Consider the following 12,312-nt stretch of genomic DNA (forward strand, 5'->3'; position numbering starts at 1 on the left):
ACTCACTGGGGAGCCTGTACCCTCAGCCTGCCACACCACCCTATGAATGGGAGATGGTTGGAAGGGTGTTGTCAACTGGTCACTTTTCCCAGGAATTTAGACTTTGCAATTCAAAAAATGCAGGTGGAGAATGGAAAGGCCCAAGTAGAGGTCCTCATTTAGAGACATGGTATATCTTTTTTAGGACCTGAGAGATAAGGGAGACTCCTATCTTCTTGGCCACACTTAAAAAAAAAAAAAATGGAACTTCTGCCACATTGAGGTGGACTAGGGAAGTTGCAGATTGGTTCTAAGATTATTACTGTTCTCCCTGAGAATCACTGTTCTCCCTGAAACCAAGGAGACTTTCTTGCATACAATTGTCTTCATTTTCCATGTGCCTCTAGGATAATTTCTAGAGGTTTTAAATGGTTGTTTTGTCTTAAAATAATTTAGGTAGATAAGGTGCTGGAGAAAGTGATAGGAGAGATTCCTATATTCTCTGATGAATAAATATAAAATCCAAATATTCCTAGATTACCCTTAGGAAATTTGTTTGAAATTCCACATTCCTGACTGATTATCATCACTTGTCAATGAGGACTATAATTTTCTCTCCAATGTTTTCCTTAAAATTAAGTAATTCTATCAACTAGCGGATTAAAGAAAAATGAGTCATTTTTATTTTTTCTTTACTTCTTGTCTGCAAATCACCATCTCATGTTGTGACTCTACCTCCCAATATATCCTAAATCCATCTGTGTTCCCTATATCTATTGTTACTTTTCAAAATGGCAGCATTTCTTACATAGATCAAAACAATACTTTATAGGGTCTTTGCTACCTCCTCTTTTGCCTATAACAATTCATTTGCCACACAGCAATCAGAATAATATTTTTAATATTTATGTCATACTCTGATTTAAAGCCTTCTACTATTTTTGAATTTCATTTGTGTTAGTTAACTTTTCATCACTGTGACAAATATACCTGACAAGAAGAACTTAAGAAGGGGAAAAGTTTATTTAGGGCTCACCATTTCAGAAGTTCAGTCCAGGATAGGCTGGCCCCGCTAAGCTGAGGCAAAATATCATGGTAGAAGGGTGTGGCAGAGTAGAGCTGCTCAGTTCATGGCATTTGGGAAGCAGAACAGGGTGATGGAGGGGTAGGGGTATAGTCACTACCAGTGACTTTCTTCTTCCAGCCAAACCCCACCTACCTACATCTATCATCCAGTAATCCAAATCATTAATCAAGTGGATTAATCCACTAATGAGGTTAAGACTTTCATAATTTAATCATTTCATCTCTGAACATTCCTGTATTACCTAACACATGAGCTGTCCCCGGGACATTAAAGATCCAAACCACATTCAAGATTTGGAACAAATCTAAGATCTCTATCAGAGCAAATAAAGCCTTAAGCCCTATCCCACCCACTTCCTTGATTTTTCTCTCATTATTTTCTCCTTTACCATTTTATCCTTCAGTTGGACTTAACGGTATGTTTCTCGGATTGCCAAATACAGTAAACTCACTGCTAATCTGGGATCTATACATTTGCTTTCCTTCTGACTGGAATACTCCATTCAAATTTAACTTTACTTTTTCAAAGCTGACTATGTCGGCTGTCTATTGCTGCCATAACAAATTGCCACAAATTTATTATTTTATAGTTCTGTAGGTTAGAAGTCTGGCCCAAGTCTCTCCTGACTAAAGTCAAATATAAGTAACCTGTGTTTCTTTCTGAAAGTACTATGTGAAAAGCCCTTCCCTTGGGTTTTTGAGAAAATTAAGTCATAACTGAGGCCCCTGTATTTGTGAGACATGTGACATAGAAGCTATTCTCAACTTCTAGGGGGCTGCTGCACTGCGTGGCACCTGACCCTCTGCCTCTATCATCAACGTCAGCAATGCAGGTTGATTTCATATGATATCTGAACTCTATGACCCACTCCTCTGCCTTCTTCCACTTTTAGATGATTAGATTGGGCCCATGTAAATATTCAGAATAATCTTAACTCTCATAAGAATTACATCCTGGTGAGGTGAGATCATAATAAATGAGTAAATAAATAATAGAAGATATTTCAGAGTTAATCATATATGCAAAGTCCCTTTGTTCTGTCTGGTAACATATACCAAGTCTTAGGGATTTGGCCATAGACTATGGGGAACTATTACTTTTGGGGAAAGTATTTTGGGGGAACTATTGCTTTTCCTACCATACTGATTCATTCTTATTATTTGGATTTTGGGAAAAAAAGTTAACTCTGTAATGAAACCATCTCACCCACATCACAAGTCATTCTTTATTGTATCACTGTATTATATTTCTTTCAAAGCATATGTCATTCTCTACAATATCTTGTAATTTCATCCCACTGGAATATAATACTTGTGACAACATATGTATTTTTTGCTTGTTTATTTTCTTATCCCTAGCCCCAATATAGAGTTTTACATATAAAAGGTATCAATGAACCATTTTACATAAGAAAAGAAAAATAATTTTATTTATTTATAATTTTCCTAACTCTAATTGCTTTGGTGGAAACAACCTCTTGATAAGAACTCTTGATAGGACATACTATTAAATTTACTTCCTACCTATTTCCTCTTCTATTCAAACACATATTTTTGTTTCTTGCAGCTGGTACAGCTGAGTCTCCTTATTATTTTATAAGATTTCTTTTGCATTTCTCTGTTTTGTTTTTTCTATTACCAAGACAGAAGTGAGAAATTTTATATTTTCTTTTTGCTCACTGTGACAGTGAGATAATGCCTTTCTTAAAAAAAAAAAAAAAATTAAAACCTGCTCTCCTGGTTATAACTTCCCATTACCTTTCTAAAATAATTTTAGGTTCTTAGATTTAAAAGTAACTAAGTCACTACAGAATATTATCTTTCACTTCTTTGTCTCAAAGTAGTCCCCAAATTGCTATAACAGCTCATGTAAACATAAGGGTATAGCAACTCTCAGTAGGAATTATCAGTCCTGTTAGGCTTAAAGACTGACATTATTTCCTCTAACAATTTGAAACTGTATTCTATCTCAGCATAATAATAATTCTGCTTCTTTCAAGTTTGTATTCTTGCTGTGGAATAAGTGGTGTCCCTCTAATTCACATATTGAAACCCTACCTCTTAATGTGAAGGTATTTGGTAACAGGACCATTGGGAGTCAATTAGGTTTACATGAACTCTTGAGAGCAAGATCCTCCTGATGAGACTAGTGCCTTCATAAGAAGAGATACCTGGGGCTGGGGCTGTAGCTCAGTGGAAGAGCACTTGCCTCACATGTGTCAGGCACTGGGTTTGATCCTTAGTACCACATAAAAACAAACAAACAAATAAAACAAAGGCATTCTGTCCATCTACAACTACAAAAAACGTAAAAGAAAAGGAGAGATACCCGAGCTTCTTTATTTATTCTATCCACCATGTAGACATGGTGAGAAGGTAGTCATCTGCAAGTCAAGAGGACCCCTCCGGACACAGGTCCTGTTGGCACCTTCTCCAAAGTTTGGCTTTAAGCTGTGTTTTAATCAGCTTTTTCACCACTGAGACTAAAACCTTTGACCAGAACTGCCGGGTTACTGTTCTCATGACTAAAAGGCTCAGGGGTCACTCCAGGAAAACTGGGCTGACTGGGCTGTGCAAACTAACCACACAAGAGACACAAATACCTTTTCCTTTGGGGTCACTGTGATAGCTCCTCTGACCTTAAGGGTCTGCAGGAAGAGAGAGAGAGCTAGCACATGCTGACCCCTTTTATTGAGGAGAAGCCATTCAAATGAGGCAAGGGGTCAGGTTTCAGGGGGCTGAGTCTATCTTCATGATGTCCATTGTCAGCAGCTTGACTGACATCTAGGTTGGCCACACCCAAGGGCACAATAAGAGAAGGGGACACACACAAGGCACTTCCATGGAACATTGTATCCTAAACAAGGCAAGGGGTAATATTACAAAGGAACAGGTGAGCATAGCTCCCCCTTTGGGGCTGTAGCAAGACACGCCCAGACATGAAGATAGTCACTGGAACCCTAGAAGAGTGGGGAAGTCTAACAGCATGGGTGCCTGATGCCACATTGCCTAGCAGGGGAGTTAACTCAGTCATGTGCGAGGTTGGTCCCCCGCACAGAACAATAGTAGAAGAGGAAAAGTTTATTTGGGGGCTCATGGTTTCAGAAGTCTCAATCTGTAGACAGCAGGCTCCATACCTCAGGGCTTAAGGAAATGCTGAACATCATGATAGAAGAGTATGTCAGAGGGAAACAGATCAAAGGATGATCAGGAAGCAGAGAGAGACTCCACTCCCTAGATACAAATATATATATCCCAAAGGTACACCTCCAATGACCTACCTCCTCCTGCCTTCAGTTACCACTCAATTAATCCCATCAGGGGGATTAAATCACTGATTGAGTTAAGGCTTTTGTAACCCAATCATTTCTCCTCTGAAACTTCTTGCATTGTCTCCCATGTGAATTTTGGGGGGATGCCTCAGATCCAAACTGTAAGATAAATTTCTCTTTTATCTTAACACCTAGTCTATGGATTTTGTTATTGTAGCCTCAACAGACAAACCCAATTAGTGAAAATTTATTTTAAACTATGCTTCATGTCCCTTTTTTCTGCAAGTGAGGAAAACTAGGGCTTATGAAAGTCAGTGTCCAACTCATATTTTGAGGTAAGTTAATAGAAGAGGCAGAGCTAGAGCCCTACACCATCACTCCCAGTTCAGTGTTCTCTCCACTACACTTGGTATAGTGATACAAATGGGAAGTTTCCCTATTAGTAATTTAAGACAAAAGGCAAAAAAAAAAAAAAAAATCCAGATTTAACTTGTGAAGTTGCCTGTGTGGTGGGAGGTTTAGCAATTGGCTTTTGTAAATGTAATGACTCTGGGCTTTTAAATGGAACTCCTTAAAGGATCAAAGTTCACAAATTATTAGGTTGTAATTGTGACCTTAGGGCTTATTAGCCATTTCAACAATAATTATAGGACCAACTCATCTCATGATCTAATTATCTGATCTGTGTTCTGATCTGACCTGCAAGCCCTCATCACTGTAGGTGAGGGTCGTGAAGACAGCTGAGGCAGGGAGCCAGTTGTTTCTGAGAGATCACACAGCAGCCAACATGTTTACAAACATAGACAAACACAGCTGTCTTCATGATTTGCATTCTCACCACCTTACATTGAACCATCCAGGAAACCAACATGGTGGCAGTAATATTAGAAATTTATTCCTTCAAAATCGAGCTAACATCTGCATATGATTTCACCTTATTTGAAGTGTCTTTTCATTGTTATTTTTTTCTGTTAATTGGAATGCATATTTATTTCTGATCTATTAAGCTTAAGAAACAAAAATGTAAAATTCTCTTTCAAATTGAACAAACAACACCGTTGATCATTGTTCTTTTTGAAATTCTATTATCCTTTTTAAACTTATTTCTATATATAACTATACCTCTCCCACGATTCTCATCATTTTTGCTTGGATTTCTTTTTCTTTTTTTTTTTGGTCATGTCTTTGCTGGCATATCGAAATGCTATTGAGCCAGAGGGTACTGACGTCTTCTTGTCCTATGGAGTTTGCTTGGGTAAGTAAAATTGATAACACTGATAACAGCACTCATAATCTGTTTATTCTTAAAACTTTCCCTCATTCCAAACCCATTTTCTATCTATAGTGTCAGTTTTCAGGAATGGCTGAAACAGCAGGCCAATAGCCCAAGATGAACACCTTGAAGCTGTCTTGAACTCTCTGCTATGGGTTGAATTAAGTCTCACTCAAAAGACATGTTAAAATCCTAACTCCTAGTACCTTTAATGTAACTATTGAAACAGAGTGTTTTTCAGAAGTAATCAAGCTAACACCAAATCATTAGAGTAGGCTTCAATCCTATAACTGGTGTTTTTTTTTTTTTTTTTTTTTTACTTTGATTATTTTTTTTATTATTTTTATTTTTGCATCCTCAATGGTAGCAGAGACCCTGTAGTTTAACAAACATTTGTTCAGATCAAATAAGTGGAAGAAATAGTCATTTGCTCATCTGAGTCATACTTCCCTGTATAAGTCTTCCCCTGGTTCAACATATGGATCTAAATAAAACCTTGCTTAGGGGGAGGGAGGAGGAGAAGAAAAGAAGGTTCCGGGAAGGAGCAACTAATGTTGCGTGCATGGACGATTAGAGCATTAAAAAATCCCATTATGTACAATTATAATGCACTAATAAACTTTTTTTAAAAAAAATTTTGCCTAGATTCTGACAAGATCAAGCACAATATAATTTCATATAAATTTAGTTAAAATGGGCCTCAGGGAGAGCAAATTCCACTTCATGAAGAGAAAGAATCCACCAGGGGTCTCATCAGGAGAAGCTCCAGTAATCGGCATTGAAGGGTTAGTCCAGCAAATTAGCCTGGTCAGCCAGGACACAGATCCTCCAGTTTCTGTTGAAGCTGAGTAAGGTCGCCATCTCCTCATCACTCAATTTGAAGTCAAAGACCTGAAAGTTCTCGAGAATACGTTCTGGGGTCACAGACTTGGGGATCAAAATCACATTCCTCTGGATATGGAACCGGATCAGAACCTGGGCCGGGGATTCTTTGTGCCTTGCAGCAATCTCCTTGATCTTAGGGTCCTCCAATAGTGAAGGGTCTTCTGGTTTAGCCCAAGGTCTATCTGGAGAGCCCAGGGGCAGTAGGCTGTGACAGTGATGCCCTTAGAATGGCAATATTGGATCAGTTTCTCCTGGGTGAGGTATGGGTGACACTCCACCTGGTTAGTCACTGGTTCATATTTGAGTCCAGGCTTATTCAAGATCTTCTCCGTCTGGAAGTGGTTGAAGTTGGAAACACCCAGAGCTTTCACCAACCCCTCATCCACCAGCTCCTCCATGACCTCCCAGGCATCCAAGAATGTTTCTTTACCAATGAGGTTGTTGCCTTTATCATCTTTGGGGAATAAGTCCTTCCCAGCCTGAAATCCCAGGGGCCAATGAATAAGAGAGACATCCAGATAGTCCAGTTTCAGATCCTTGAGGGTCTTCCGACAGGCTTCCTTCACAAGCTTCTTCTCAAAGAAGGTGCACCACAACTTGCTCACAATAAAGAGGTCCTCCCGCTTCACCACCTTCTCTTGGATCTTCTCTTGGATGGCTTCTCCCACCTCATTCTCATTCTGATAGACGTAGGCACAGTCTATGTGGCGATATCCTGCATCGATGGCCACCTTCACAGCTTCTTTGACTTTGTTGGGGGAGACTTCCAGGTGCCCAGACCCAAAATGGGCATCTTGGCTTTGGTGCTGAGCTCCAGGAAGGTCGCCATGGTTGGTGCAGAAATGGCTTTGAGAGAGCAAGTAGATGTCTGGCGTCCTAACTGGTGTTTTTTGGAAGGGGAATGTTGGGCAGAGATGCCCAGGAAGTAAGCCATCTGATGTCAGAGGCTGAGAGAAGAGTGTTCAGCTGAAGGAGGAAGATGCCAGGGACTGATGGTCACCGGGAGCGAGGAAGAGCTCCAAGTCACAGAGAGAGCACAGCCCTACTGATGCCTTGATTTCAGACTTATAGACTCCAGAAACAGAAGAAAATGAATCTTTGTTGTTTTAAGCCACCCAGTTTGTGGTCCTTTGCTATAGCAGACTAAGAAAACTCATGCAGTCTCCCTTCTCACAGTTTCTCCTTCTTACATTGAATTGATTTGGTGAAATCTCCTGAAATATACATTTACCTCACTGTGATAAACATCAGGTAAGAATTTTTTGAAGCACCTATTAATTTTAAACTAATTTAAAGCCATTAGATTTACTATTTATCACACAATAGCAAAAGTTTTTTTTTTTTTTTAAATAATCCAAATGGAAGGAGAGAAATTGGAGTGATTTCACAATTAGTAAAATTCTTTGTTGTTTATAAACATCCCTCCCCCTGTTTTTCCCAGGGCTAATGTACAGATAAGGGAGTAATTGTATCAAGGTAATATTTAGAAATCATATTTCAAATTATTCATGCTGGTTGGATTAGGCATTAAATAACTCACAGGGAGGAGGCTGCAATGCTAAACTCTTAAAAGTCCTTTCACATATAAAATTTTCTTTTAGTTGTGAATATAAGATCTTAAGCATTAAGGGAAGTGTAGCTAATTTATAAGCTTTAATGTCTTCCCACTGAGTTGTATAAGTAGATAGTTGTGGATGAAAGGCGCTAAGGAAAACCTAAACTTCAGTTTTAATCTGTTGGTAGCAAATGCTATCAAAATATAAAATTGTAAATTGTAAATACCAAACTAAATTGTAAATTGTAAATACCAAACTAATATGGAAATGCTACTGCAGGGTTCAGATAATATCCTTAAGGAACTGTATTTGCTTTTATGATAAAACTTGAAACACTGATTAACATAATCTGAATTAGAAGTGTCTATTCTAATGATTAACTCAAACCAGAGGCAATGAATGGATCATCTATTTATTAAAAAATGCATATTGCTACTCACAGATGCCAAGCAGAAAATAAGATTATAAGCTAGACATAAGATGTCCCTACATATTCTGGAAACTATATTCTGATGGTGATCCAAATAAAGCAAAGGTCTGTTAGGAAGGGGTGGATGGGCCGAGGAATAGAGCATGTGTAAATTTTGATTGTAGGACTCATGTCACTCTTTAGGGATTCTGCAACTAGAATCCAGAGAATATCCTCCAGATGATGTAGGAGGATGCCAATGGGGAATAGGAAAGTCCTGGAGGTAAATTTGACTCCTTTAAAAATTATACCCAGGATCTGATTTATACTTTCCTTCTTCTAGAAAGGTCATTATGAGATTAATATAAATCATATATTAGATATAAGAGACTATTCCTATCTGGAGAATTTTATTTTTTAAAAAAAAACAAACTCAAAATAGTTAACAATTTTTTTTTTTCTCAAAAGCTAGATATGAAGAGTTACAAATTTTGGTTAGTTGACCTACTGCCCTTTCTTTCATTGTTGTGTATTTGGACTCAGTTTAATATTCAAATATAGACTGCAGCTAGGCATGGTAGTGTACTCCTGCAATCTCAACCACTCAGAAGGCTGGATGGAGCAGGAGGATCACAAGTTTGAGGCAACACTCAGCAATTTCATGAGATCCTGTTTCAAAAATTTTAACCAAGTCCTGGGAATAGAGTTTAGAGGTAGAGTGCCCCTTGGTTGTATCCTCAGTACTGAAAAATAAATATAAATAGATAAATAAATAAAATAACAAATACAGGCTGCAAAGTTCATAGAAATCAGAGTAATAATAAATATGCAATTTGCCCAAGAAATGTTATCACTGCCAGGTCACCAGCGGTCCTGTTTTGTGACTCTTTCCCAGCTTTATAGTGATGGTGTCTTGCACAGGTACACCCCTTCCCACCTTCCAAATTTTGGGATATGAATTGTGGTCAGAGGAATAAGTCACTAACAGAGTGTGGCCATTCTAGTTAACCTTCAATCTACTTAAGAAGTGCAGTTTATTGACTATAAATCTTATATCCATCCAAATCTTCTTGTTCTTTAGAAACAAAGGGATGAAACAAATGAGGAAGAATATATTCTACAGATGTCATACGTTATGCTACCTGTCTGAACTCCAGTTTCAATCTGTAGGTCTTAAGCCAATCTACTGGTCATGCCTCAGGGTCTATGTTAAACAGAGGCTGTGCATACTTGATAGCACTTTCTCACTAAGTTGGGAGAACTTTTGAATTAAACATAGATAAAATTCAACAAAATGAAATTAAGAAATGTGTAATTCAATTTATAGTGAACAACCTTGGGCTGAAAGTAAGGAACAAAAAACAGAAGTAACCAAAGTTATGTTAGCAATCACCTGTAAATATTTTTCTATTCATCTTGCTTATCAATGGGCTTATTTTCTAATTAAGTCAATGCAGCAAAACAGCACTTTTGAATCTGCAGCACAGTATTTATAAAACTAGCTTCTCAAATGGAGAGAAATGAAAGCTTCTATAAAAGCAAGTTGATAATTCAGCAACTACTCCCTAATATGCAACCAGAACACCATAATTCAAACATAGTCAGGTATTATTTGTCATCGTGCATTTATGTCTGACCCAGATTTTACATCATTTACCAGCACTTTCCATGGTTCTTTAGTTTGAATTGATAAACATAAATACAGAATGAAGACAGCTTTTTACTTCTTTTCTCCCATCCTGTCAAACATTTATTTGGAAATAATCATTGCAGAAAAAGTAATCAAGCATGATCTGAAAATTTGAAATCATTCCACAAATCCTCAGAGGTCTTGCATAATTCTTTTAGGGATTGCTTTTAATACTTAGGTAATTAATGATAAGATTTAGTTTTGATATATGTTTTCTAAAATTCAAAACCTACTTGACTGTTAAAAATCTCTCTTGAACCATTTTTTTTCCCCTTTCTCATTTCAAGAGGATGTTGAAGGAGAGTAATTCTTTCTAAGTGGATCTGGAGAGAAAAGTGTTGGAAACCTATCAATTTCAAAGTCTCAAACTGTTTCCCAGTGACAGGGTCTTAATGGTACCTTTAACCTAGCCCAGTGGGAACTGACAGACTCCTGGCCTAAATTCTGGCTCCCATTCCCAGATGCTTCTTTTGATTCCCCTAGAATGGCTAGGTAGTCCCTTTGCAGTTCTCTACCCAGAAAGATGCAGTCCAGTAATGCCCACTTCAGACAGTGTGACAGACTGGCCCTAAACTCATCTATGTCTCCACCAAACAGTCCTATTAGAATGAGTTGGAGATACAAATCTGACTACAAAATTGCATCTCATATGTTTTCTTATTTCCTATCAATTACACTTTAAAGTGATAATGCCATTTAAGCACTTGAAAAGATACCTAATAATGTTGAAAACAATGTGAAAATTATGAACATTTTTAAAATCTAAAACTGATCTGAGACAAGACAAATAGTGATATATTGTGAAAATTGTGTATAAATAGAGGCTTAGGTATATTTTTAAGTCTGATAGGGCTTATAAACTAGTGCATAAGATCCAAGACTAACCAACTTTGATGGATTTCAAGAAATCAAATAAAATATCCAAGATTCAATACAGAGAACTTACTACATAGGTACATATAAATAATATAGAAATATCTCTAATACAAATATAAAATACATTTTTGGAAAATGTATTTTTATATAGTTGAGAAATTTTCTAATCAAATTATTCCTACCATTGGTATTTCTATTAAATAGCAATCACTTTCTAACATATGAGTAATAATTTTAATCTATTAATTACACATCATCAGTATACCTATTAGTATAAAACATTTGTTTTGAAACAAATTCTTGTTGACACCAAAACTTTTCATAATTAATTATGGGTTTTGCTAAATTAAAACCAATTTGTTTCAACATTACAACATTACATTTGTATTACAGATTTCCCACAACTATTGGTTAAAAAAAATGTGTTTGACTAGAAATGACTGCTTAAAGTAAAATCAGCAAATGAATAGGGAACCCATTTCCCTCCCCCCAAGTTTAAAAATACTGTACCTGTCTTTGAAGGAAACAAATTTTAAATATGACCCAAGTCAAGCCTGACCGACATCATTTTGTACTTCTCTTTATAAGTGACAGAAAAGGTATTTCACAACCATATTTTATTTTTTGGTCTTTAAAGTCAACCTACAGAGATGGATGTTCTACAGTTCCTCTGCCTTGGAAGTTCATTCTTGTGGTCTGTGTCTTTTCTTCTTAGAAATGAGGTTTAAAAAATGATTTCCACCAGTATTTCTATAAGTGCAGGCAAATGAAAGATTCCTAGGACTAAATCTTTATTATACTTTATGACTTATTTTCTTTCATAGAACATAAAAATCATGGTTTTACTGAAAGTTTAAATAAGAATCCTTCCTTTAAACTAAAGTGCCACATTGGAAATAATGCAAATAAAGGGGTTTAAAATAACATTCTTGTGAGAAGGAGAGAGTTATCTCTTAGCAAAAGAGACTGAAGAAATTGTTGCCATTTTTATGGTGTACAGTGCATACTCATATATAGAACATCTGTTATAACATCAATTAACTTCATTGCTTATAGTCACTGAATTTCAGATCATAGAGAGAACCTTAGAATCATCTTGTACAACTTTCTGCATACCCTAAGTGAAATAGCAAAAGCCCAGCAAAGAGAAAGACTGGCTCCAGTCTCTCCTACTTGCACTGCAGCACAGATTTGTGCCCTAGATCACAGTAGAAGCTGTTGTGATGGGCATCCACTGAGCATCAGTCTCATCTCAGTGAACTGAACAGGCATAAGGCATGCCTTTT

At 37.1% G+C, this 12,312-nt stretch overlaps 1 pseudogene; it reads right to left on the bottom strand.

Moving 5' to 3' along the window:
- Positions 1–6,377: 6,377 nt before the first annotated feature.
- On the bottom strand, positions 6,378–7,339 carry LOC107136700 (annotated as a pseudogene).
- Between the last annotated feature and the right edge of the window lie 4,973 nt (positions 7,340–12,312).

Source organism: Marmota marmota, unplaced genomic scaffold (genome assembly GCF_001458135.2).
Source record: "Marmota marmota marmota unplaced genomic scaffold, marMar, whole genome shotgun sequence".
Lineage (NCBI taxonomy): Eukaryota > Metazoa > Chordata > Mammalia > Rodentia > Sciuridae > Marmota > Marmota marmota.